This window comes from Globicephala melas, chromosome 15 (genome assembly GCF_963455315.2).
Source record: "Globicephala melas chromosome 15, mGloMel1.2, whole genome shotgun sequence".
NCBI classification, from domain to species: domain Eukaryota; kingdom Metazoa; phylum Chordata; class Mammalia; order Artiodactyla; family Delphinidae; genus Globicephala; species Globicephala melas.
This window is the reverse complement of record NC_083328.1, coordinates 67,397,185-67,422,943: the sequence shown is the minus strand read 5'-3', so window position 1 is coordinate 67,422,943 and position 25,759 is coordinate 67,397,185.

Below are 25,759 nucleotides of genomic sequence, written 5' to 3'. Positions count from 1 at the left end.
TAAAAAAATATGTTCAGAAAACTTTATTGAATATGCAAAACGGAAGGACTCACATTCCAAGGAAAAATAAAAAGGGTTCTCACTGTTTTGAACACAAAATATTCAATTATAAGGATAATTTACTTTTAGACTATCAGCATCAAGGAAGAGAAGAAAGACTCCATACAAAGAACGTGAAAATTGGCTGTCTTTTCCTTTGCCCTCCAAAATGGAAGAGACTTACAGGGTTTTGGAGAAAGAAGACTGGAACTTAAGGAATTTTGAAGGCTTCCTAGTAAAGGGCATAGGTAGACATTTTTAGTGATCCAAAGACTCAAAATAGACTCACACTAGAGATGTTAGACAAATCAACATTAAGAATGTTGGAATGGGGAATTGTGGTATAACAGGACATGCAATTCTTTCTTTTTGAAACTTACACCCCAGATTCGGAAATCCAGGAGGATGTGGTATTACACTTCTGCTCTTGGGTTTAACCCTCATTACTTCCCTCATCTGCCTTTCTCCTTCTGCAACTTCACTGAGACCAAGAACTATATCTCCCTATTATCTGTATCTGTCCTTTAATACAGGTTATATTATTTAATTCAGGAAAATGGGGATTAGTAGACCCAAAGTGGTTAGTGGACTTGCCCGGGTCCCACAAGTGAGTGGTATTGTAAGATTCCAGCTGAGTTCTCCCAGACACGTCTGCCTGACACTGGAGTCCACCACACCAGAGCAGAATTGTGCCTGATACAGACCCTTGGATCTCTACTTCCCTGGCTGCCTGGATTTCCTTTGGTTGGTTTGGGAGCAAGGGGCTCTCCCGAGAGGCCTCCCTATAGGCTCCTGCTCTCTTTCCAGTGTTTGCTTCTGGGTAATACCAGAGTGAGGCTGCCAGTCCTGACTTGAAGGTCCCTGCAAGGTTGCCCTACAGAGCAGGGGCTAAGCCTCCTCAGGCCATGCCCGGCCCCAGACTCTTCCTGCCTGGCGCTTTTCTTTAGGGAAGTCCCTCAGATCCTTGGTCAGAAAACCAAGAGTGACCAAGTCTTCCTCTTTTCAAGATAGCCCTCCCCATTGGCCAAAGGACCAAGACAAAGGGAGAGACTGTGGAGAAAAGACCCTGACATGTCACACTCATGGTTCTGGCTTTGCCTTTTTTAGAATAGGAGCTCTTTCCCATGGTTAGGGGAGAAGTCAGACTTCCCTGTTTCTCTTGGGCCGGGCATGAAGCAATCTTCAGTCCTGATGTTGACACCAGGTCAAACCCCCAGACCTTCTCTTGGGGCTTGGCTCCTTGGACTTCTGAACTCTGACTTTCCAAAAAGAAATTGACCAACGGGCCAGGGGTCCCACAGCTGCAAGAACTGTGTCTTGGTCTTAGCAGGGAGGGAGAGCAGCAGAACAGAGCCGGGGACCCAGACGCTGGGAGGCATAGCTTGACTAGACCCCCAGCACAGTGGCTGGGAGGCCTCGGACAAGTTACTTAACCTTTCTGAATCTCAGTCTCCCCACCAGGAAAATGGGGAAATTGTGCTCTATGCACAAGTGGATTGTCTATAGAAAAAAAATGAGGAAATCTACGTGGAGAGCTAGGGTAGGGCTTGGTGTACAGTAAGCCGTCAATAGACATTAGGTACTCTCAAGGTTATTGAAGGTTGCACCTGAATCTTTAGTTTGAACAATCACCTGAACACACAGTGTATGTGAGTAAGGATTGTGTACCTAGAGAGGGAAGGCTCTGGATCCAACCAGAACTGGGTTCAAATCCCAGCTTCCTCACTTAGCAGGAAGCTGTGTGAACCTGGAAAAGTTAATTCTCTTCTTTGAGCCTGATTTCTCATCTCTTGCTTTCTTTGCAAGGTTCCTGTTAATAGGTGGTGAGTGGTGGGGGATTAAGTGGAATAATGTCTGCACACAGGCACATGGCACTATGCAATAATTGTCCCCATTATTAGTAAGGGATCAAGGCAAATCCATTCAACGGATGGTGTGAACCTTTGTGGGTCTCGGCACCATCAAATATGTGAAGCTAGGGCAGTCTTCTGGCTTTGTATGTGTGTGGAGAAAATCTAATGGAAAAATTAAGGTCAAAGTGGCTTTCTTCTTTAGATCATTCACTTTTTTGTACTCCCAGTGCCTGGCACAGTGCTTGGTTTGTTTGAGGTCCTCAGTACATATTTGTCAAATTAAAGAAAGCTTTGTTAATGCCAACAGAGTTTTGTAGAGACAGGGCTGGCTCCACGGGCAGGGCCCCATGCTTGGTTCAATGCTCTGTTCTTGCCATCTTGAAACTCTTGGTGGTTTTCGAACAAGGGTCTTTTATTTGCATTTTGCACTGGGTCCCACAAATTAGGTAGCAGGTCTTGTGTACAGGCAAATATGCTTAGAAGAAAATCCAAGCTCCTTACGCGGACTTGCCAGGTGTTACCTGATCTGCCCCTGCTGCTTTGCTGAGCTCCGCGGCCATGCTCCACCTTGCTTCCTGAACTCCAGGCACCCCGGCCTGTTTCTTTTTTTTTTTTTTTGAGCAAAAAAAATATTTATATTTAGTTTAGCATTAATTTTTTTAGAAGTAAAACATTTTCATAAAGCTTATTGAGGTCAACACCCTATTTACAGACAGAGAAACAGGAAATACCCCAGATTGCATAGGTTGATATTGACCTAAATGGGGGTCAACATCTAGAATCCTACTTCAGCCATTTCTTCTCTCCACTCAAGCTTCTCCCTAGAGGAACATTGATCTTGAGTTTTCCTTAAAAATGGAAGAAAATACACCAAGTGGTTCATTTTCCCTTTTTTTCTGACAAAAATGTCTGAATATATTAATATAACAGATTACTATTTCAGTTCCATAGAGGTATGCCTACCTTATAAGAAAACATACCAGAATTTATTTGGGGGGGGGAAAAAAGTTAAAAAAAGCCTAAGATGTGCATGCTTCCTAACAATAGATGATTTACTAGCAGCTACAAAATAGTACAATTAAAAAACAACCCACACATTTGTTTATTTAATAGGCCATTCCACCGTCCCTCAGCTCATCCCATGGTTGGCTCCCATCACCGTTCCTAAGTCACCTCTATAGAGACGAGCCTACCCTCCCAACCCGCCCAGCCACCGTCTGTCTTATTAGCTTAATTTACACTCTTCCTAGCCCCTGATGCTTCTTTGTGAAATTAGCTGGTTTATTTATTTGTTGACTCGTTTACTTTCTGTTTCCTCCAGGAGACTGAACTCAATGAAGGTAGCCACCTTCCTGTCTCGTTCCCGGCCTTGTTCCTAAAGCCATTGTACAGCCCTTGGTGAACAGTCAGGGCTCAATGAATACTTGCCGACTGAAGGATGAATGGGGTTGGTGGTGTTGGATTTCCATCTCAAAATGCTGATCTCCTGGGACTCACTCATATAGGAAGGTGAGAGCTGAGTTGACACCATCCACACTGTGGGTGGGATTGAGAATGGCTCAACCCCTGCAGTTGAGCCAAGTGGTCACTATGCCCATATTCTCTTGGCAACAGAGGCTGGTCTCCTTGGTCAGATCGCTGCACTGAGAGTCCATTGTGCACTTGGGACTTAGAAACGTCTGAATTGCTGGTGCCAACCAAGAGATGGAAAATCAGAGATAGATAAAAATGGCAACATTGGATTAGAGGTCATTTAATCCAATGCCCTGTTACAGATATCGAGGCCCAGAGAAAGGAAGAAACTTATTTTGTAACAATAACAATGTCAAAAACCAAAACGAAACCAAACCAAACCTACCCATCAAACAAAATAAAAAACACAGTGGGAGGCAGTATAGCACAATGTTAAGACCTCAATGCAAGCATGATATTAAATGAGTTAATATTTATAAGGTGCTTAGGACAATTCCTGGCACAAGGAAGATGCTAGGTAAGTGTTTTACAAATTGCAGATCAATCTGTTGAGCTCTTTTGCTGGTCCAGGAAATTTGCAAGCCCTTTATTTGTATCACTTCATTTAATCCCCCAGCCATCTTAAGAGGTAGGTGCTCTAATGATTTATTCCCATTTTACAGATGACGAAATGTAAGCTCAAGCTAGAGAGCGGCAGAGCTGTGACCCCAGGCTGGCTGCCTTTAGGGCTGAGTTCTGAACTCCTACCCTGGATGGCAGTTATGGGTAGAGCTGGCCTGGCATCTCTGTGCTCCTTCCCAGTGCTAGGCCTGGCACTGGCCTGAGTGGGAAATGCCTCTGATTCACAACTCCTCGGCTGGAAAGCTGCCTTACTCATTGGCTTATTCATGCTGCAAGCATCCTCTGCCATCTCCCCCTGTGCAGGTTCCACAGACAGGCTTGTGAAGTCCAGTGTCTTCTGTGTTAGGGCAGCAGGCTTCCAGGCTGGAGGGGTTGACAGGAGGTGGGACACACACTGGAGAGCCGATGAGCCCAGGCTTGCTGAATCTGCCGTTCCCCCTGGGGTGCTTGCTCTTCCCTAGGTGGAGGGTGCTGCCTGCACGGAGGTCAAGAACAGCTGGGATTCCAGAGACACGGGATGAGATGGGTCTACTCAGCTCCCCATGCAAAGTTCCACGGGCACGGCTGTGAGGGTCAACTCCTATCTCCTCATGCACCTGAAAGCCCCGCCCACCTTTGGACCAGCTGAGCTGGAGGGAGGGGGGAAAGCCCTAGCAGAGGCCATCCCTGCAAGACCCCAAGAGCCTTCAGCAATGATTCCAGATTCACCTCTGCTACCACAGCTTGGCTTCTCCTATCTGGAAACTCTGGGCCTGTTCTGCTCCTCACACGCTGTCAGGAGCACCCCAATAAGCCTTGTGGGATTTGTCGTGGGTCGCTGGAGGTGAGTGTTCCCTCTTCAGTCCACAGCAGAGATGCCCAACCCCGTGACATCCATTGACCTCATTTGCCCATTCATTTACGCATGGATACGTCCATTCAACAAATATTTATTGCATTTCTATCGTGGGCTAGGCATGGAGCTGGGCTCTGAGGTTACAACTGAAAATAAATCTGTCACAGCCTCCACTCTCACGGAACCCACGTTCCAGAGGGCAAGCATAAAGAGAGTCAAGCAAGGAGAAAAAGTAATTACACATCTTGAAAGGTGTATGAAGGGAAAGAACATAGGTATTTCAGCGATTTTGGAGCTGACTCATAACAGCTTGTGAGAGATGACTGTTAAAAATGTGAGAGTTGGACTTCCCTGGTGGCGCAGTGGTTGAGAGTCCTCCTGCCGATGCAGGGGACACGGGTTCGTGCCCCAGTCTGGGAGGATCCCACATGCCGCGGAGCGGCTGGGCCCGTGAGCCATGGCCGCTGAGCCTGCGCGTCTGGAGCCTGTGCTCCGCAACGGGAGAGGCCACAACAGTGAAAGGCCCGCGTACCGCAAAAAAAAAAAAAAAAAAAAAGAGAGTTTTGTGTGCTGGTTGTTTAACACAGCCATTATGAAAAATTAAGTAAGTGTACAATGACATAACTTATATGAAATAAAAATTGAAGGCATCAGTTATATGGGGGGATGTGAGCAGAGAACGGGCAGATTGGGAATGGGTTGGAGAAGCCACTTGTGTCTACTTGGCTCCCTCTACCCATGCCTGGGCCCTCGGTTTCTCCTTCAGGACCCCCATCCCAGGTCCTGGAATTAGTCCTGGTTAGGGCCAGGCTGGTCCCTATGCTGAGGCCTGAGTGTAACCAGGAGGTAAGTCAAACCCAGTGTCATGCTGTGGGGACACTCCAGAGGCCCCTGTGGTGACCTGGGCTTGGACTCCAGATGCGGATCATTCTAGGCTGGCCCCTCACCTCTGACCTTGTCTCTTCCCAAGGGCATCCTCATCCCATCCTCCCACCTGGTTCTAAAAAGTCTGCAGCCTGGATCTGACGGTTTGACGAGCTCTCTGAGTGTCCCCACATGGTAGCATGACTGGTCCCCGGCACTGATCACGTGCCTGAATGAAGCTGGGCTATGTGGATGTACACTCTGCAGGGGACTTACGCTCCACCACGGGGGAGCTGGTCCTGCCCTATTGGCCCAGCCTGGGTCAAATAGGAAACCCAGCATCACGTCTTCCTCAGTTTTCCCAGTTCAGCAAGGATTATTAGCAGCATCTCACCCACTTAGCAAGGCAGGCATCAGGAAACACTTCTCAAGTGAGAGGGTATGGGACTGAGCCTTCACAGGGCACAGAGATTGTAGGCGTCTTGTGTGCTCAGAGAAGCCTCTATACACCCCTGTTTGAATCCTTCCCTGCATGGCCCCCCAGAAGGCCACTTCCTTCTCCTAATGCACGTCCACTTTGCACGTCCCAGCCCCGGCCTTCCCTCAGGACACAGGTCAGCCAAGGCAGTAGACCCCACTCCTTCTAGGACATTCTTCCCTGGCTCCATAACTGGGAAACCAGCCCATGCTCCCTCTGCCCTGGGGGCCTGGCTTCCTTCCCCACCATCTACCCCTCCTGCTCTTCCCTTCTGAAGCTCTCCAGAACATTCTGACTCATCCTCTGACTCAGATTGTCTCTTTCTGTTCCCACGTTCTCATCCCTGACAGGCTGGAGATCACAGCTCTCACCCCTGGTTCAGTGTTGGGGAGGGAGCAGCTGGATTCCTGTATGTGCTTGTGTGTGTGCATGTGTGTGTGGTGGGAGCACACACCTCCCCACCCCAGGGAGCTAGGGAGATGGCTTTCCTATTCCTTTCCCTCCTTATATCCCTCAAGAGACGACAAGTATCCTCCAAGATGCCAGGAGGGGTGAGTGGTGGGGTAGCCACAAAGAGCGTCATCCCGACCTTCTCAAGATGATTGTATTGTTGAAGGTGCTTTTTAGCAAAGAAAGTCCAAGTTGATGACCCCTTCCACCAAACCCCGAATCCCAGAACATCCATGTAACAGAACTGGCAGGAACCTAGGGGCAGATACTTTGAGCTTGAGAGAGACCAAGATTGATAAAGAACCACATTCAAAATTACCCAGCAAGCAGGTGGCCAAGCCGGATTGGGGTTGTAACGAATTCGTGCCCTCAGTTGAGGTCAGATATTCCCTGTCTTCTCTTCCTTCCTCTGCTTCTGCTAAGCCTGTGCTGTGCAGTACGGTGGCCAGCAGCTACATGTGACTACTGAGCTCTAGAAATGTGACTGGTTCGAATTAAAAGGTGCTGTAAGTGTAAAATGCACACCGGATTTCAAAGCTCTAGTATAAAAAATATTCTATTGATTAGTATAAAAAATGAGAAATAGCTCATGCATATTTTTTTATATTGATTGCATGTGGAAATGGTAATATTTTGATAGGTTGGATTAAATAAAACATATCAAAATGAATCCCACCCATTTCTTTTCACTTTTCAAAATGTGTAGAAAATGTTAAATTACGTATGTAATTTAAATAAGTAATGGTTCTTGTTTGTGGCTTGAATTATATTTCTGTTGGGGTTGACCAACCCTGGGGCCAAATCTGGTCCCCTGCTTACTTTTATAAATAAAGTTTTATTGAAACATCACCAGGCTAATTCATTTACATAGTGTTTTAGGGTGATTTTGCTCTATCATGGCAAAGTTGAGTATTTGTGACTGAGAACCTATGACCCACAGAGCCTAAAATATTTAGTTCCAGCCCGTTAAAGAAAAAGTTTTGCCGACTCTTGCATTAGGTTGTCAATTTCGTGAGGGTGGAGATTATGCACTTCACACAGAGTAAATGCTTAATTTAAGTTAAATGAATGAATAACTTGGTTAATTTTGGAGGGTAAGTTTGTTGGAATTCCAGGCAGACGGAATAGCATATACCAAGGTATGGAGCCAAGAAATAGCAGTGGGTGTGCTGGTGATAGGGGCGTTTGGGGTGGCCTTTTAGAGAAAATTTGCCGACTCTTACTCTGGACACTGACATCACCCTCCTCCTTGGTCCCTTGACTTGTGTTTTTCTTTCCCAGGCAACCTCCATTCTGCCTGCACAAATCCCAACAAATCATTGACCAGCTCCAAGATCTCCACTAGCCTGACCATTGCCTGCAGGATGAAGTTAAAACTTCTTAGCATGGCCTTGCGGGTCCTCCCACGCCACCCTGCCCAGCCCCCAAGCCTGGGGCCCGCTCCTCTCCCCTCCAGTGCTCTGGGGCTGCTCCTACAAGCACCCCACCCATCCTGGTCTTCGTGCCTTTCTTCATACTCCTTCTCTGCCTGGAATCCTCTCCTTGATCTTTGCAAGTCAGATACCCACCCTTCAAGGCTTGGCTCCAATATTTCTTCCTTGAGACACAGTATGGCATTTTGCCAGTTTTTGAGTTTCTTTTAAATTATTGTTACCGTATGATAAATGATAGGAGGTACTGGGTTCTCACGGCACTTTGTATCTTTTTTTTTTTTTTTAACTGCAGCACTAATAATTTAAAACTGCAAATTTCACTTTTTATCTACTACTTACTATATGTGCCAGACACCACGCTAAACTCTCCACATGTATTGCCCTTTACGGTTCCCACACAACTCTATGAAATCTGTGTTATTTTACCCCCGTTTTACAGATAAAGAAACTGAGACTCAGAGATGTGATATAAGAATAGTGAGTGGTGGTCTGGAAATTCAAATTCAGGTTGATTGGATTCTACAGCCCAAAATGTTAACCTGAGATCTGTGTTCTTTCCTGAGGCTACTTCCTAAGGTTACTTCACCCATGCCTGGGGCCCCTGGGTTCCTCCTACAGGGATTCCCACCCCCAAGTCCTAGATCAATCCTGACTGGGTCTCCTATTAGGTCAGTCCTGACTGGGGACAGCCTAGTCCCTGCTCTGAGGCCTGAGTGTGTTGAAAGAAGTAAATCAAACCCAGCTTGGGACCCCTCCAGAAGCCTAGCTGTGTCTGCTCACTGAGTCCCCATCCTTGAGGGTCCAAGAAATAGAGTGAAGTGTAAGTTAACTCTTGCTCATTTTTGCATTTCGATGTAAAGGTCACTTCCTCAGGGAAGTCCACCATGATTGCCCAGACTGGGATAGGTCCTGGATGTATGTTCTTATAGCATCCAGATCTACTTCTCCTTCCATAACTCATCAGGTTTTTGTTTTTGTTTTTTATTTTTGTAAGGACTCCTTTATCATTTGTTTCCCTGACTAGATTATAAGCATCATGAGGACAGGGGCTTTGTTCATCGTTGTACTTCCAGGACTTTTCTCAGTGCCTGATGTGTCATAGTTGCATAGTGAATATCTGAATGGATGAATGAAACTCTGCCTGTTCTCCTCACCTGGATGTCTACCTTGCTAGTCTCCAGATCCATAAGGAAGCAGAGAAGTGTGTGAGTTTCTGTCCCTTCCCCTTCCTGAATGACTTAGTGTTGAAGACACTGATGTGTGTTGAAAAGAGACTGAGGGATTGATGAACAGAACTCCAGATAGAAAGCCCCTTCCTCGACCCCAGCCAAGGAAACCCACCCCACGATGTACCCTCTGGGGGCACAGCCTGTGGCTGATGACCCAGCTGAGGAGAGGGAGTGGGCAGGTCCCCAGGCACAGGTAGTGAGCCAGGGCGACTCCACCCCTGACCCAGACCCCCAGGAGTGCAGGGAAGCAGGCTGATCCCCAAATACAGCCAAAGGGCTTCCCCTACTCTCTCCTGCTGCCCCAGAGTGTGGTTTGAGAATTTCGGGTTTCATCTGATTCAGAAGAGGCAGTGGCAGGTGAGTCCTACAGCTGCTGGAATTTTTCTATCTGTGCTGCACATCCTCAGACATCCTGGGGCTTGGCTGGTGGGTGGGAAGGTCAGCCTGAGAATCAAGTCTCACATGCATATGTTGGTCCAGGGTGACTGACTCATTCTGGTTTGTCTGAGACTGTCTTGTCTTTAAAACTGAAAGACCCTCATTCCTGGGCAAACAGGGAGAGTTGTCCACCCTGGCTGGGCAACTCTTGCTCTTAAGTGACTAGTTTCAGCAGTGGATGCTACATCACTGAATCCTGGCCAGTTTGTCATCATTTTGGGTACAAGCCTGTCATCTTCTTTGTGGCTCAGGGTTAGTTTAGGGCTGGGGACAGACAGCAGTCAGTTCAGGCCTGTGAATCTGGCCAGACCAAAGGGAATGGTGTTACTCCTTTCAAACCCAGTGTTAAAGACAGTGGGAAGTTCTGCAGGGGTTCCTACAGCTGTGGGGACCTCAAAGAGTCTGCATTACTAGGTTGTGATGGTAGCCACGTAGAGATGGCCTGGATTTGGGGGGATACACTTATACAGAGCAAAATAAACTAGACCTGAGTATACAATAGAAATATAACACAAGCCATACGTGCAACTTTCAATTTTTTAGTAGTTATGTTGGAAATGAAACAGGTGAAATTAAATTTAATACTATATTCTACTTAACCCAATCATCCGAAACATTATCATTTTAACATGTAATCAGAATAAAAATTATTGAGATATTTTATTTTATTTGTTTTTTTCATTTTAAGTGTTCAAAATCCAGAGTTTGTATTTCATACTTTCAGCACATCTTGGTTTGGACCAGCCACATTTCAAGTTCTCCATGGCCACACGTGGCTAGTGGCATCTGTATTAGAGCAGAAGTAGGCCCTTTCAGGAAAGGGGAGAGGGATTTTATCCAGATAGGGCTTCCAAGATCTTAGCGGGTCTATTTTGTGGGGGTATTTGGGGTCCTTGAGGATGAAAGTGTGTTTGTGAATTTCAACGTCATTGCCCGGGTGTGATACTAAAATTTTCTGGGGATGCTATTTGGGGGAGGTAGATCCTTGGAGGAAAGGACGGTTTTGTCATAGTTCACTTTTGTAGGGTGGTCGGACCATGAGGAAGAACATGCATGGATGTGATTGGGGAGGGGCTCTTTCTGACTTTCAGAGAGGGAGAAGGTGTGTCGTCTGCCTGCAGTCTCAACAAGCCTTAATCCTAATGGAACAAACTTCAGACTGGCCCCAAAGAGGCTCCTGCTAGGAGGATGTGACCACCCCTCCACCACCCTGGAGGGGCAGGTTGTGGATTGCATCCTAGGTCTGGTTCCCATCTTAGAATCTGAGCCCCAGTGCTTCTTAAGAATTGTTTTGCAAATGTCAATCTTCTTCTTAGAGGAGGGCTTCTTTGGCCTTAGAAAGTTGTGCTTTCTTCCCTCAGAAGCATGGACACCCCAAAATACACACATACTTTTAAATACAATTGGAGGTGTATAGAGGCTCCCCGAAACATCCTTTGCTCTCTAGATCAAGCATTTCCACTGAAGATAAAAAAAATAGAGTCCTGAGCTGGGTTTCCAAAATGTCTAGAGCAAAAAAGGATGGGGAAGGCAAGACCGAATGTCGGTAAGTATGTAGAACAACCAACACGTCACAGGTGAGATTATTAGTGGTAGAGCTATTTGGAAAATAGTTTGACATTAAAGAATTAAATGTGCATCTACTAAGTGACCTAGTAATTTCATTTTTTGGTATTTATCTGAGAAAAGTTAAAAAATGTAAAACATTAAAAAAAATGTTTGTAACAGCTTTAATCACAATAGCCTGAAACTGGAAATAGCCCAACATATTTCATCAACAGGAGAATAGAACAAAAGCTATGGTTTATTTGTACAATGGAATACAACTCCGTGATAAAAATAAATAGATCAGTGATACACACAACAATGCCTGTGAATCTCAAAAAAATCATGCTGAGAGAAAGAAGCCAGACACGAAAGTGTCCGTCTGCGTGATTCTATTGACGTGAAGCTCTAGAACAGGCAAAACTAACTTACGGGGAAAGAAATCAGAGTTGTGGTCGCTTCTGGGAGAAGATGGATTTATTGGGAAAGGGCATAGGGGAGCTTTCTGGGGTCATGGGAAAGTTCTACAGGTTTCTCTTAAAATGGAAGGACTGGTCTACTTAAAAATCTATGCATTTCACTGATATAAATTATACCAAAAAGTGCAAAAGGAACCATTCTGGAGGCTCTTAAAGACTTGCTACACCTCTAGTCATTCTTTGTGACAATAGGTTCCCAGACAATGGGTCTGGCCCTGCTTTTTCAAGCAAAGGTGACACATGCCAGCTCATGTTCACGATTACTCCCAGCGGGACAAGGGGATCTTTGAGGGGGAGATAAGTTTTATCATCATGGTGTTCCCAGGGCCTGGTGTGGGGATGGGCCTTAACAGGTGCAAAGCAAATATTTTTTTGAATAAATGAATAAACAAATGACTGTTTATATATTTATACATCTATAAATATATATTGTTTATTTATATTATTTTATTTATTGAAGTATAGTTGACTTACAATATTATATTAGTTTCAGGTGTACAACAGAGTGATTTGATATTTTTATAGACTATACTCCATATAAAGTTATTATAAAATATTGGCTGTATTCCCTGTGCTGTACATTACATTATTGTATCTTATTTATTTTATATAACTACTAGTTATATACCTAGTAGTCTGTACCTCCTAATCTGCTTCACTGTCTTCCCCACACCTCTCCCCACTGATAACCACTAGTGTGTTCTCCTATCTATGTTTGTTTCTGTTTTGTTATATTCATTCGTTTTATTTTTTAGATTTCACATATAAGTGAAAACATACAGTATTTGTCTTTCTCTGTCTGACTTATTTCACTAAGCATAATACCCTCCAGGTCCATCGATGTTGTTAAAAATGGCAAAATTTCATTCTTTTTTATGGCTGAGTAATATTAAACAAATGACTCTTAATGGAATTACTTGACAGGAATAAGAAGTTCTTGTACTCATGGTTGATCCATGGGTCCTGACACTGGAAAAGAAAGTGGGTCATTGTGTTTTCATACAAGAAGGAGTCAAGTTTCCTCCCTCCTTCCCTCCCTCCCTTCCTTCCTTCCTTTCCTTCCCTCCCTCCCTCCCTCCCATCTTCCTTTTCTTTCTTTCTCTTTCCTTCCTCCCATTTCTCCTTCTTTTCTTCACTCCCCCACTATTGTGCCTTAGAGGAATATCCATTCATTTTTGGGCCCTTTGATTCACTGAGTCTTTAAGGAACAGTGTTTATCAGCTTTCAAGGAATCTATGAAAATAGCTCATATCTGAATAAGTAATGAGAATGGCAAAGTATGAGTGTTTAATTAAATGTATATAAAACATATCATTATGGAAACCAGTTCAATCCAACTCAACTCCTATAGTTATATAAAAATTGTACTCAGTATAGGATATGGATATATTTTAATGTGGTTTCATGATGTTGGATGAGGGAGCCTCCAAAAGTCAGAGGGACTGGGGGCTCCCAAGCCTCTCAAATAGCTGTACAGTTGATTTATACTTGAGACTGTGGGAAACTCATTTGTAAAGGTGTACCAGAAGGTGGGAAAGGACACAGGAAGAGAAAAAGAGTAAAAAGGTCGATGTATCGGGTTATGAGGAATAACATCTCATTCATTTTTTACCAAAAAAAAAATTGCAGGTAACATATATATGCGTGGTAGGCAGAAAAATGACCCTCTAAAGAGGTCTGTGTCCTAACCCTTGGAACCTGTGAATATGTTACCTTACAAGACAAAAGGGACTTTGCAGATGTGATTAAGGTTAATGACCTTGAGATGGGGAGATTATCCTGAATTATCCAAGTGGGCCCAAAGGCCATCACATGAGTCCTTGAGATTGGAGAACCTTTTGTGGCTATCGTCAGAGGTAGATGTGACCAGGGAAGAATGATCAGAGAGAGGCAACATTGCTGGCTTTGAAGAGGAAAGTAAGGGCCATGATTCAAAGAATGTGCATGGCTTCTAGAAGCTGGAAAAATCAGGAAAATGGATTCTCCCCTTGATTCCATAGGAAAGAACTCAGCCCTGCAGACACCTTGACTGTAGCCCATTGTCAGACTTCTAACCTCCACAACTACAGGATAATAAATATGTATTGTTTAGGCCACAAAGTTCATGGTAATTGGCTATGCCAGTCGTAGCAAATTAGCACAACATGGATGGGTCCACGTGGCATTCAGCATGTATTGAATGTTTTCTATGTGCCGGGCACTGTGCTACGTACTTGCATATCTGAGCTTTCTTGATTTTCATAACAACTCTGTGAAGTGGGCACTATTATCAACCCCCCCTTTTAAAGATTGAGTCTTAGAGAGGGTAAGGAAATCACCCCAGGTTGCAGACCTTGTGAGGGACAGGAGTGGGATTTGCACCCAGTTTTGTCTGTTTCTATACTATATGGTAGATTCACTCACATCCAGAGTGAAAGCTCTTTATAATTTTTTGGTCTCCAAACCAGGATGATGAGGGTGAAGTCCACCTCTGCAGGAGCCATGAGGAATGACGAATACAAGGCACGACAGTGTGACAGCTCTTTAGGATGACATGTTTTAGCACTTGAAGAACCATCTCCTTTCTCATCAATTGTCTACAGGACAACATGTTTTAGAACTCGAAGGAGCATCTCTTTTCACATAAGCAGTTACAGAACTAATCACAAACTGTTTTTATCTGTCCATTAAGGTAGATATAATTAAGGCAACATTTTGTTAAAGTAGGTTGAGTGTGCGCTTTCCCATCGGAATGACTACTTTGATTTCTCTGAGACTCTTTCTAATTCTTGTGGCTCCATCTCGGGCCATCTCCTGTTCTTTCTTGCTCTTTGCTCTCCATCTGAGAATCTTCAGCCCTTCTTCCCTGCATCCCTGCCGCTTTCCTAGTCACCTCCGACTCATCCTTTAGCTGGCTTCTTAAATCGCACTTTCTCAGGGAGGTCACCCTGATGCCCCAGATTGGAGGAATCCTCTGGAATACATTCCCACAGTGCCCTGTTCCTTCCCTTTATCCGCCTTATCACACTCATCCATACATGCATTTATCACCTATTTCCCCCCCGCACCTTAAGCTCCATGAAGGCAGAGCCTCACCTCTGTGCCGTTTCCCACTGTGTCCCGCGGTCTCAAGACGATACTTGGCACAACGTAACGTTCAATAAATATCAATGGGTTGATTCCTGATAGACTTGGATTGGTCTTTGCTCCTTACTGGCCACTGTTGGTGTCTACTTGAACCTGAGCTGAGCGGCACTTTTGTCCCATCCTCCACCTTCCACTTCCTCCTCCTCCTGTTCTGTGCATGTGTACTTGTACACAGGCACACCTGTGCACGTGTGAGCATGCGCACATGCACACGCACGTGTGCACGCACAGGACGAGCAGTGTCTTTTCAAATCTCCTCTTTGCCTGTAGGCCAGAGAGCCTGGGCCCTTGTTAGCAGGCCTGGCTTCTCAAATGGTCTCAAGAGGGAAGAGTGGAGGGGATGCTGCTTCTGAGAGATGCACTGCCTTCTGGGAGCACGTACCCTCCTGGGGGCGCCCTGGGGATTATCTGTGCATCTGTCTCTCCCCTCTGGGAGGCCTCCTTTTCCCTGAAGTTCACACCCTGGGGCTCTATTTTTCCCATTCCTGCCCCCATGTGGGCTGCTGCTCAGACTGGGAGGCCAGTGGCTGAGGCCATGCTTCCCTCCCTCCCTCCTTCCAGGGCCTCCAGGAGACTACCTGGCATTTTACAACTGCTGCCCAGACAACACACAGCTGAGGGCATGAGGCCGGGTTGCGGTCCCAAAGGGGGCCTGACCCCTGAACCCCAGCCCTCTGTAGCAAACTTGGGGTGGTCATTGCATAACCAGTAATGAAACCCATGCCACGGAGCTGAAGACCTTTGACCATGGAATCTTTTGGGAACAGATTGAGACAGTGGTGATGTCCTCTTCTGTCCCTGTTCCCAGCCTGCCTCTGCTCCACCCATCCCCCATTCGTGCCCTGAACTGGCCTTTGCCCTGAACCCTGCCCCTTCCCAGTGTCCCTGGCCGGCTCCACCTACTGCCCAGACCAATGAGAGACTAGAAGAGGAGAGTCTGATGGGGGGTGGGGGTGGGATTGCCTTCATGTCTGGAGGTAGAATTGCAACAACGACCCCACAGCGCTCCAGGGCAGTGCTTCCTGAACTCCACAGGGAGGGCAGGTCTCCCAGCTGACCTTCCTGCCTGCCTCCCTAGCTGCTTCCTGCAGCCTGCCTCTTCTTGTTCTTCAGTACCTCACAGCCAGACCATCTCCCTTCTGTAGCCCTCTTCTCCTCTCCCCTCACCAAGATATGCAGACAGTGTTGGTTAAGACTTTGGGAGTCCACAGACTTGGGTTCAATACCTAACTGTTTGACCTTGGACCTGTGACTTCACCTCTTTGGGCCTCTGTTTCACCATCTGTAAAATGGGTTCAATACTCCCTTTCTCACAGGGTTGTCATAAGAGTGACTTCAGGCAAGGCACCCGTTCAACACACACTTTCTGAGCACCTGCTACGTGACAAGCACTGAGCTGTGTGCTAGGGTTACAGGGTGATCAAGACAGAGACTGGTCGGAAGGAGCCTGCAGTCTAAAGGTGGAGATAGAAAACTCTCACACACATTCACAGAGATAGTCCAACAAATAAACAGAACCATAAATTCCCACTGCATGTTGGACGATGCTAAAAAGCAAACAGATGGGAAACAGTGATAGAAGGCAACACAGCGAGAGCATCCTTGGGAGTGAGGGTGTTGAGTAAGAGGTGTTTTAGGAGATGGTACTAGCCAGACCTGGAGGATGAGAAGGGGTCCATGTTGGTGGAGATGGACCAGGTAGAGGGACATCCTGAGCGATACGACTCTGAAAGCCAGAAACCACCTGGTGGGCTTACAGATCCCAGTGGGGGTCTTTGTGGCTTGAGTACAGAGAACCAGAGTTAGATTGGTGTTTCTAACCAGAGTCAGAAAAGGTGAGCGTAAGACGAAATCTACTGGATACTGTGGCCCAGTGGGTCTCAGGGTATGGCCCCTGCATTGGCAGCAGCATCAACATCTGGAGACGTGTTAGAAATGCACACTCTTGGGCCAAAGCCCAGATCTACTAAATCAGAAACTCTAGGGGTGGGACCCTGCAGGGGATCCATTTTGAGAATCTCTGTTAAACTAAGGGGAAGAAGTTTGGAATTTTACCCCCAGCATGGGAAAACACTATTAGAGAATTTTAATCAGGGGAGAGGCGTGTCTAAATCGGGCTGCGGGTACCATCTAATGGCTGGCGTTCACGCCATCTTCATCCCACCCTTCCACGTTCCTGCCTCGCCGTCTCCCCTTCCACTTTGAAGGTTGCTGCCTACTCAACTTCCCCTCCTAGGGCCTCTGTTTGTGGGGATTGTACACTGTAGGGCCACTAGTTTTTGCAAAAACCCATATTTGAGAAATTCCCCTGTGGGAATTCGAGGAAGTGAAACAAGGTAGACCATCGCTTGGGTCTGGGAGTCAAGAAGTGGGGAAGTGGGGAGGCAGGAGGTACGCTCTCCAGGGCTCGTGGGACCACCTTGTGGGGGGTCCCACCTGGCCTCAGGTGGCTCCTAAGGACGTTCTCCAGTGGGCGTGGCCCGTGGAGTGTCCACCTCCCATCTAGCTCCTGAACTTCTGGGCAAGAAGCTACAGCCCTTACGGTCTGACCGTACCCACCGCCAAGGGGCAAATCTCAACAGATGATTTAGGTAAAAACTGCTAAAATACCAAGAAAGCCAGGCAAAATAGCTGAAATGCTCGGGCAGTTAAAGCCAAATACCTAAACTACCTGGAAAAGTTCAGGCAAAGTGATTGCAAGACTCACAGAACTCAGGTAAAGCTGTTTAGCAGTCGGTGTGAGCAGAGGAACACGCGTGGGGTTTGGAATCAATTTCCTGGGTGGACACCTGCTTTGCTGTGTGGTCTTGCCTTTTAGAACCATCATTTGCTCTTCTGTGAAGTGGCGTCAGTAGCATACACCTTGTAGGATTTGGGTCAATAGGGAAGACTCAGAGGGCTGGAGGACTTGGCTGGCAGGAAACTGGGGAGTCGGATTCCACGACCGGCTTCATTCATGGATCTGGTGCCTTGGCAGGGATGGCTGGAAGCTGGACTCAGCTGGGGCGGCACATTTCCACTCTGGCATGATGTCTTACGTGGTAGCACAGAGTTCCAGAGAATGAGATGGAAATGGAGTGGTCTTTTATGACAAGCTTTGGAAGTCACATAGCCTTTTGTCCGCCATACCCTATCGATTGAAACAGTCACAAGCCCACTCAGATCCAAAGAGAGGGAACCAGGCCCTACCTCTCAATGGGAAGAGTGTCAAAGAATTTGTGGCTCTGATTTAAATCTGCCACACTGACAAGCCTTCCAGACTTAAGTCAGTGATGTCCAGGCCTGCCACTCTGTCAGGACTATGCTTTCAGCCCCTGTGGTTAGCAATAGGGAGGGTCCTTCCTACTGGACGGATGCAAAACTGTCAGCTCCTTTTAATCCTCAGAATTCAACTGACCTTGGTCTGTGACCCGAGGAAGGGTGTAGATAGAGTCCGTTTTCCTGCAGCCCGTGGAGGTTAGCTGGGCTGGGGAAGGGATGAATAACGTCCTCCAGGTTATCCCTCTCTGAGCATTTAAAAAGCGGTAATAAATAGATGAGAGCCTGGGAGGTGTGATGGATTTGTTTTATGAATCATAGAAGAGGCTGTAACTCATGGGGGATTAGGGTTGAAGTAAGTTGTACGGCACTTGCATTACACACAGAGATTAATGGCTTATCACACGAGACCTCACATTAACCAGTTCACCCACAGGGAATTTAATAGCAGGGCCACACGGGCTGATTTTAATTCTCGAACGAACGATCCGGGCTTGTGTGCAGCCTTGATTCTCACCCATGAGCCCCTGTCTGATCAGAGCCACGAGGGCTCAGGAGCTGGAGAGCGGCTTCCCTCTTAAGGAGAAGAAACTGAGCATTCCCAAGGGTACTCAACACCCATTTCCTTTCTGCCCTGTTTTTCTCCTTAAGGCAATGAGCAGAATTTCTTAGGAGGGCTAAGAGGTGATGTCACTTCTCTTACTACCACCAGCTAGCATCCACTACAGTGTCCAGGTTCTGCGCTGAGGGCTTTTTGGATTCTCATTGAAATCTCACGGCAACTGTATGAGATCAGCATTACTGAATCCATTTTACAGCTGAGAAACATGGGCTGGAGGCTGCACGAGCTTATGGAGGGAGCATGGGTTGCAAGCCTCAGTGCATGCTTCCTTCATGAGTATTATTGTTTTGGAGCTCCAGTTTCCTCATCTGTAAAATTAATAATGTCAGTCCTTTGCAGAGGTGTTCTAGGGCGATATGATCACAGTGCCTGGCACTTAGGAGGTGCCCATAAAGAGGTCAACCCGGGAGACTGCTGGGGACAAGAAAGGGACAGCGGAGGGAAAAGCCAATCTGTGCTTCTGAGACACACCTGGCATCCCGTAGGTGCCTCTGAAACCATATCAAAGAGGGTCAAAGTGGAGTTCAATAGAGTTGGCCTGATGGTTGGATGGATCCAGGCTGGAGAAAGATGAGGTTAGGCTCTAGACTTGACCATGACGCAAAGCCTCAGGCTAAGAGTACCCAATGATGCATGTTGCAGAATGGTTGGAAGAATTCAGGAGCTGGACTGGCAACTCCAGCTGCAGGTTGCTATCTGCCCTGACCAGGGCAGCAGCTGTCAGAGGTCTCAGCTGAGCCTGCACCTGGGCTGGAGTCACTTGTGTCGCTGATGGGCACCCAGAGGGGCCATGGGTAGCCCTTGACATTCCCTGCCTCAACCTGTTTGACCATCTTCACGTCTCAGCTTCTGTCTCTGCTCCCTTGACCCACACACCTCCTGCCTGATGGGATTAGAGCCTGGGGTCTGGATCTGCCATCACATAGAGTCCCAGCTGTCAGCTTGTGTCCTGCTGACTTAGTCAGGTGGAACTCTAAACTTTCTATCCACCTGCTTCCTGGTCTTTACACCCACAGAGACAAAGCCCTGCTTGGATTTTTGTCACTGCCCAGATCCCACCAGAGTCTCCCAGGTTGCTTAGAAATCTGTTTTAACTGGAACCAACTGGGTTAATACCCATGAGTTTGATTTATTGACTCCTGACGCCAAAGATAGAGAACTCTCCTAAAAGGTTGCTGAACTAATGTTAGGACAAATTAAGACTTTCCCCTTTTCTCACAGTGGGAATCATAACACTGACCTTAACTGCATGGCTACCATGCATCAGGCCAAGCTCTTTACATTTTCCACATGTGATAATTCTCCCAGTAAATGCATTCACATCTCCGCTCACCCCATGTTCCCCACCTTTCTTGCTTTACTTCTGCCTAGCACTTAAAACCTTCTTCTTCTTTTTTTAAAAAAATTATTTTATTTATTTATTCTTGGCTGTGTTGTGTGCGCGGGCTTTCTCTAGTTGTGGCGAGCGGGGGCTACTTTTCGTTGCTGTGCGCAGGCTTCTCACTGCGGCGGCTTCTCTTGTTGTGGAGCACGGGCGCTAGGCGCGTGGGCTTCAGTAGTTGTGGCGCAAGGGCTTAGTTGCTCTGCGGCATGTGGTATCTTTCTGGATCAGGGCTCGAACCCTTGTCCCCTGCACTGGCAGGCGATTCTTAACCACTGAGCCACCAGGGAAGCCCCAAACCTTCTTCTTTATAATATACATTTTTCTAATTGTCTGTCTGTCTCTCCATCCCCACTAGAATGTAAACTCCACCCAGACAAGGATTTTTGTCTTATGCATTTATTGCTGTATGCCCCACCCTAGACAGTATCTGACACACAAATAAATATCAATAAATATCAGTGGACTTGATTGGAAGAATAAATACTCATAAGCTTTCAGAGATCTGGATCTCTCAGATGGCTGTCCTCCATCCTGTGTCCCCTGCTATGGCCTTGCCTGGTTCAGAGACAGTGACCCCTGGGCAGCTCATCTTGGGCTTATTGGCCCCTAACCTGGACACTCAACTTTCCTCCCTGGATTTGGTCTTGGCCTCTGGCCCAGGCTTTCCAGGAAATCCAAACCCAGCTGTTGTCAGTCTTGACTTTGCTTCTAACTGATCTCTGAAACTTGGTGGGGCTCTCGCTCCTCTGTGTGGCAGACACATGAATGGCCATTCATATTGGGTCTGTGGTCAGTGTCAATCCTATGACCACACAGCAGAACTTCAGTGGGTCATTCAGTCAACAAGCACTTTATACACAGAGCCAAAATTTGGGATCTATACTGCTTGGGTTCAAGTTCCAACTCTGCCACATATTAACTTTCGGGTAAACTTTCCGAACCTCTGTTTGTTCATCAGTAAAATGGGATTAATGATGCTTCGTTGGAAGCTTTAGTGAGATAAGGTTTGAAAAGCAAAATTAGCTTGGCATACAGTAAACGCTCAATAAATATTAAGATGATGATGATGATGATTTTGGGTGTCAATCACTGGGCTTATTTTTGTGATTATGGAGGTGAATATATCACAGTCCATGGCTCCAAAGGACCCACATTCTAGAGGGAGAGGCTGAATAATTGCCGGGCAAATATAGTGCAATGTGTTTGGAGCTGTGATAGGGTAAACAGGGCACGGTGGGACCACTCAGGATGCCACCTAGGCCAGCCAAGGTTAAGGACAGGAGGCCACAGAAGATCTTTTAGGAAAAGTAATACTTCAGTATGACTAAAGTTAAAGGGTTAAAGTTAAAGTTAAAGGGTTAATAGAACTATATGCATTAGTTCTATTGCTGTGTAACAAATTACCCTCCAAACTTAGAGTCTTAAAATCCAAACATTTCTGTTTCATAAATAAGTTCATTTGTACCATTTTTTTTTAAGATTCCACATATAAGTGATATTATATGATATTTGTCTTTTTCTGTCTGACTTGCTTCACTCAGTATGACAACTCTAGGTCCATCCATGTATAGCTGATTCACTTTGCTGTACCTTCTGAAACTAATGCAACATTGTAAATCAACTACACTCCAATAAGTTTTTTTTTTTTTTAAAAATCTGGAGGGCTTCCCTGGTGGCGCAGTGGTTGAGAGTCTGCCTGCCGATGCAGGGGACACGGGTTCGTGCCCCGGTCCGGGAAGATCCCACATGCCGCGGAGCGGCTGGGCCCGTGAGCCATGGCTGCTGAGCCTGCATGTCCGGAGCCTGTGCTCTGCAACGGGAGACGCCACAACAGTGAAAGGCCCGCGTACCGCAAAAAAAAAAAAAAAAAAAAAAAAAAAAAAAAAAAAAAATCGCATTTCTCCAGCAAAATAATGTTGCTTTACCTGTTGTTTCTTTGGGCCATAGGATTATCCAAGGCTCCTGGTTGATTTAATTCTGCAGAGAAGTGACGGACCTTGGGTCAATGGCATGGAACTTGCTGGAATTCTAGCTCTGTCCCTTATAAGCTGTGTGATTCTGGGTAAGTTAAGCCCTTTGTAGCATACACTGTCAGGGCACCAAAATTTATTCCCTCAGATCCCTTTACTGTTTTTTGTACCCACCAGTCAACAGCTAGCACATGTGCCCTCTGGCTGCAGGAACCCCCTCTCTCAGCCCGTGTGCATGAAGAGCTGGTGCTGAAACTGCCTGCTGGTTGCAGGGGGTATATATTCTGTAGCTTGCTCCCCAGTCGAGACAACTCTGAGGTGTTACCCAATACTGTCTGCAGAGCTTCCCTGTGGGATTGAGCCAGAGTTACCCTCTGGGGGTCTTTGCCTAATAGTACATTCCTACTGATTCTTCTCCAACCTGTTCTGTTTCTCGCTGCCCCACCACTCCTTCCTGGGAACATATTCAACCATCTTTGCCTCAGACAAACCCAAATGGACGGATATTCTGCAAAATGCCTGGCCAATACTCTTCAAAAAAGTCAAGGTTGAGAAAGACAAAGAAAGACTGAGAAGATTTCCACTCAAAGGAAACTAAAGAGACATGATAATTCAGTGCAATGCATGATTCTAGAGGGGATCTTGAACTAGGAAAACTAAATAGCTTATAAAAGACATTATTGAGACAACTGATCAGATTTGAATATGGACCGTGCAGGTCATAGTATTGTAACAGTATTCAGTTTCATGACTTTGAGAACTGTACTATAATTATATAAAAGAAAGTCTTAGTTCCTAGGACTTAAACACCAAAGTATGTAGTGGTAAAGGTGCATGATGTCTCCACGTAACTTTTGAATGATTCATAAGAGAAAGAGAGAGAAGGGGGGGGCAACATGTAACAATTGGCAAGTCTGGATGGAGGATATATAGGAGCTTCTTATACTGCTATTGCAATTTTTCTTTAAGTTTGCAATTGCCTCAGAATAAAAGGAACATTTGTCTCAGACTCTGATTTCAGGGAACCCAACCTTAGGCACCCTCTGAGCCTCAGTTTCCTCAGTTGCTAAATAGAGATCAGGGTCTTTACCTGGCCAGGCTGTTGCCAGGATTTAGAGCGGCAGGTATCTGAGATAAGTCTGGCACAGGGACCAGAGCCTGTATCTCCCGGCCCCGTTCGTTAACCACACATCCTGGAACACAGGGATCGGAAGGCCTGCGGAAAGCTCCCAACACGTATTGCAGGGGCCTCAGAGAAATGCATTGTTGTCCTCTGTTATCTCTCTGTGTCCACACTTACTCACTCTGCTTAGCCTGTCTTTTTGGAGAACACTTTCTGGTCCGCAATAATGGTCAGTGATTTTTGTAGATTAAAAGAAACTCCAAGGGGGAGAAATTTTTCCTGGGGAGATCAAAGAGCCAGCCCAACATAAAAGAAACTGTATAAAACTATATATGGTAGTAACAAAACAAAACAAAAAAGCCCAACCCGGGAGCACAACCCATATGTCAGAGTTGATAAGTCTGAACTTCAGTGGTCTCTGCTCTATAGAGTCGCCAGCTGAGGCAGGAATGTTGCCTTGTCCAGAAAAGGCAGCCCTATAAAAGGGAGATTTTTTATGGACTTCGGCACAAGGATGAGGCAGGAACTGTATGCCCAAGGCTTTGTGAGGAATCTCTAGGACTGATGTGGTTTCTTTTCCCCCTACTTTTTTTTTTGCGGTACGCGGGCCTCTCACTGTTGTGGCCTCTCCCATTGCGGAGCACAGGCTCCGGACGCGCAGGCTCAGCGGCCATGGCTCACGGACTCAGCCGCTCCGCAGCATGTGGGATGTTCCCGGACCGGGGCACGAACCCATGTCCCCTGCATCGGCAGGCGGACTCTCAACCACTGTGCCACCAGGGAAGCCCCTTCCCCCTACTTTTAATCAGTTACTATATAGGTCAGGCTTTAACTGGGGAAACAGAACTAGTAGGAGATACGTCTTAAGATTTATCATAAGGAGTTGGCTGATGAGACAGCGAGGGCTGGCTGGGCAAGTCCGAAATCCACAGGGCAGGCTGGAACTCTTGAGCATGAGCTATTGCTTTTGTCCACAAGCAGAATTTCTTCTTCAGGGAAACCGTAGCTCTGCTGTTGAGGTCTTTCAGCTGATTGAATCAGGCCCACCCAGTTACACAGGAAAATCTCCTTAAAGTCAACCGATTATGGACTTTAATCACATCTACAAAATGCCTTCACAGCAACTCCTAGATTAGTGTGTGATTAAATAACTGAGGACTGTAGCCTAGCCAAGCTGACATATAAAACTGACCATCACAGTCACCAAAGCCAGATCTTCAGAATTACCCTCACTTACCTCTCTCCAGCCTCATTTACAAGCCAGTGGCTCCTTTCTGGTATGCTGGCATCCAAGCCCATGGTCTCCAGTCCATTCCAGTGTGATACAATCCACGTCAGAAGCCACTTGATTCTCCCCATCAATTATGGCATAAACACCCAAATCCTAAACTGGGCAGTTACCATCCTTCATTTTGTACCAAAGCCCTAAGCCACATCAACTTGCTTCTCCTTCTGCACATAACTACAATAGCTGACGTTTCTTGGACACCTGCCAGTTCCCAGACGCTGTCAAGTGCTTTGCCATACACTGCCTAATTCAGCAATGAGAACAATCCTATTTTGCAGATGGGGAAACTGAGACATAGAGGGGTTAGAGGAATCTTTCAGTCACCAAGGTAATAACTGGCTTAATGTACAATCCCACAAAGTCTGACTTCACAGTCCATGACTGTGGGCATTACGTTATGCTGCCTTTTTGAAGGTTCTCTTCTCATTTATCCAATGATCTTCTACTTATGCTTCAAAGCCCACCTCAAAAGTCACCTCTTCTCTGAAGCCTTTCGGATTTCATAGAATTTGCAGCCCTCTCTTTTGTGTTTTCCTAGTTCTTGGTTACCTGCATTTTTCATGCCCCTTTACTATGATGACCTGCTAGTGTGGCTGCAGTCTCCCCCGGCTTGATGTGACGTATCTGCTTCCCAAGGCCCAGCTCAGGGCCCCCATTATTGACACCAATTATTGACACCAGCGGTTGTTGTCAAGAGCTCACTTATTTGGGGATTTATTGTCTCTCTCAAGGCCCAGCTAATGGTTAGTAGGGCTGACAGCTTTCAATTACTCTGTTCTTCCATCTATACCAATGGATTCCTGCAATAAAAGTAGGTGTTGAGTTCTAATCCTCTGAATTGCCATTGCAGCAGAGTGATGGTGGCTAATCATACACTGTAAACCAATTAACAAGGGTGTAGCTCTTAAAGGATCAGGGTAATATCTCCACTGCTCACTTCATCTCAACCACATTTCCTCAGTGTCTCCATGGCTCAACATTCAGGGAGTTATTGGATGTCAAAGCAATTAATTCCCTGAGAGGTTTCGATGATGTGCTCATCTGTGTACCTATATGAAGCTTTCTGGCATCACCAGGGTAGCTGCAAGGACCCTAATTTGCATGAGACCCTAATGTGCCTTCTGAGACCAATGGGCAAGGAAAGACTCCAGTGCACCAGCACTAAGATTCTCGGATATGGACATCAGATCTGTGGTCAATTTTTTTAATTTGGATTTTTGTAGATTAAATAAATTAATGGACTCATCCTGA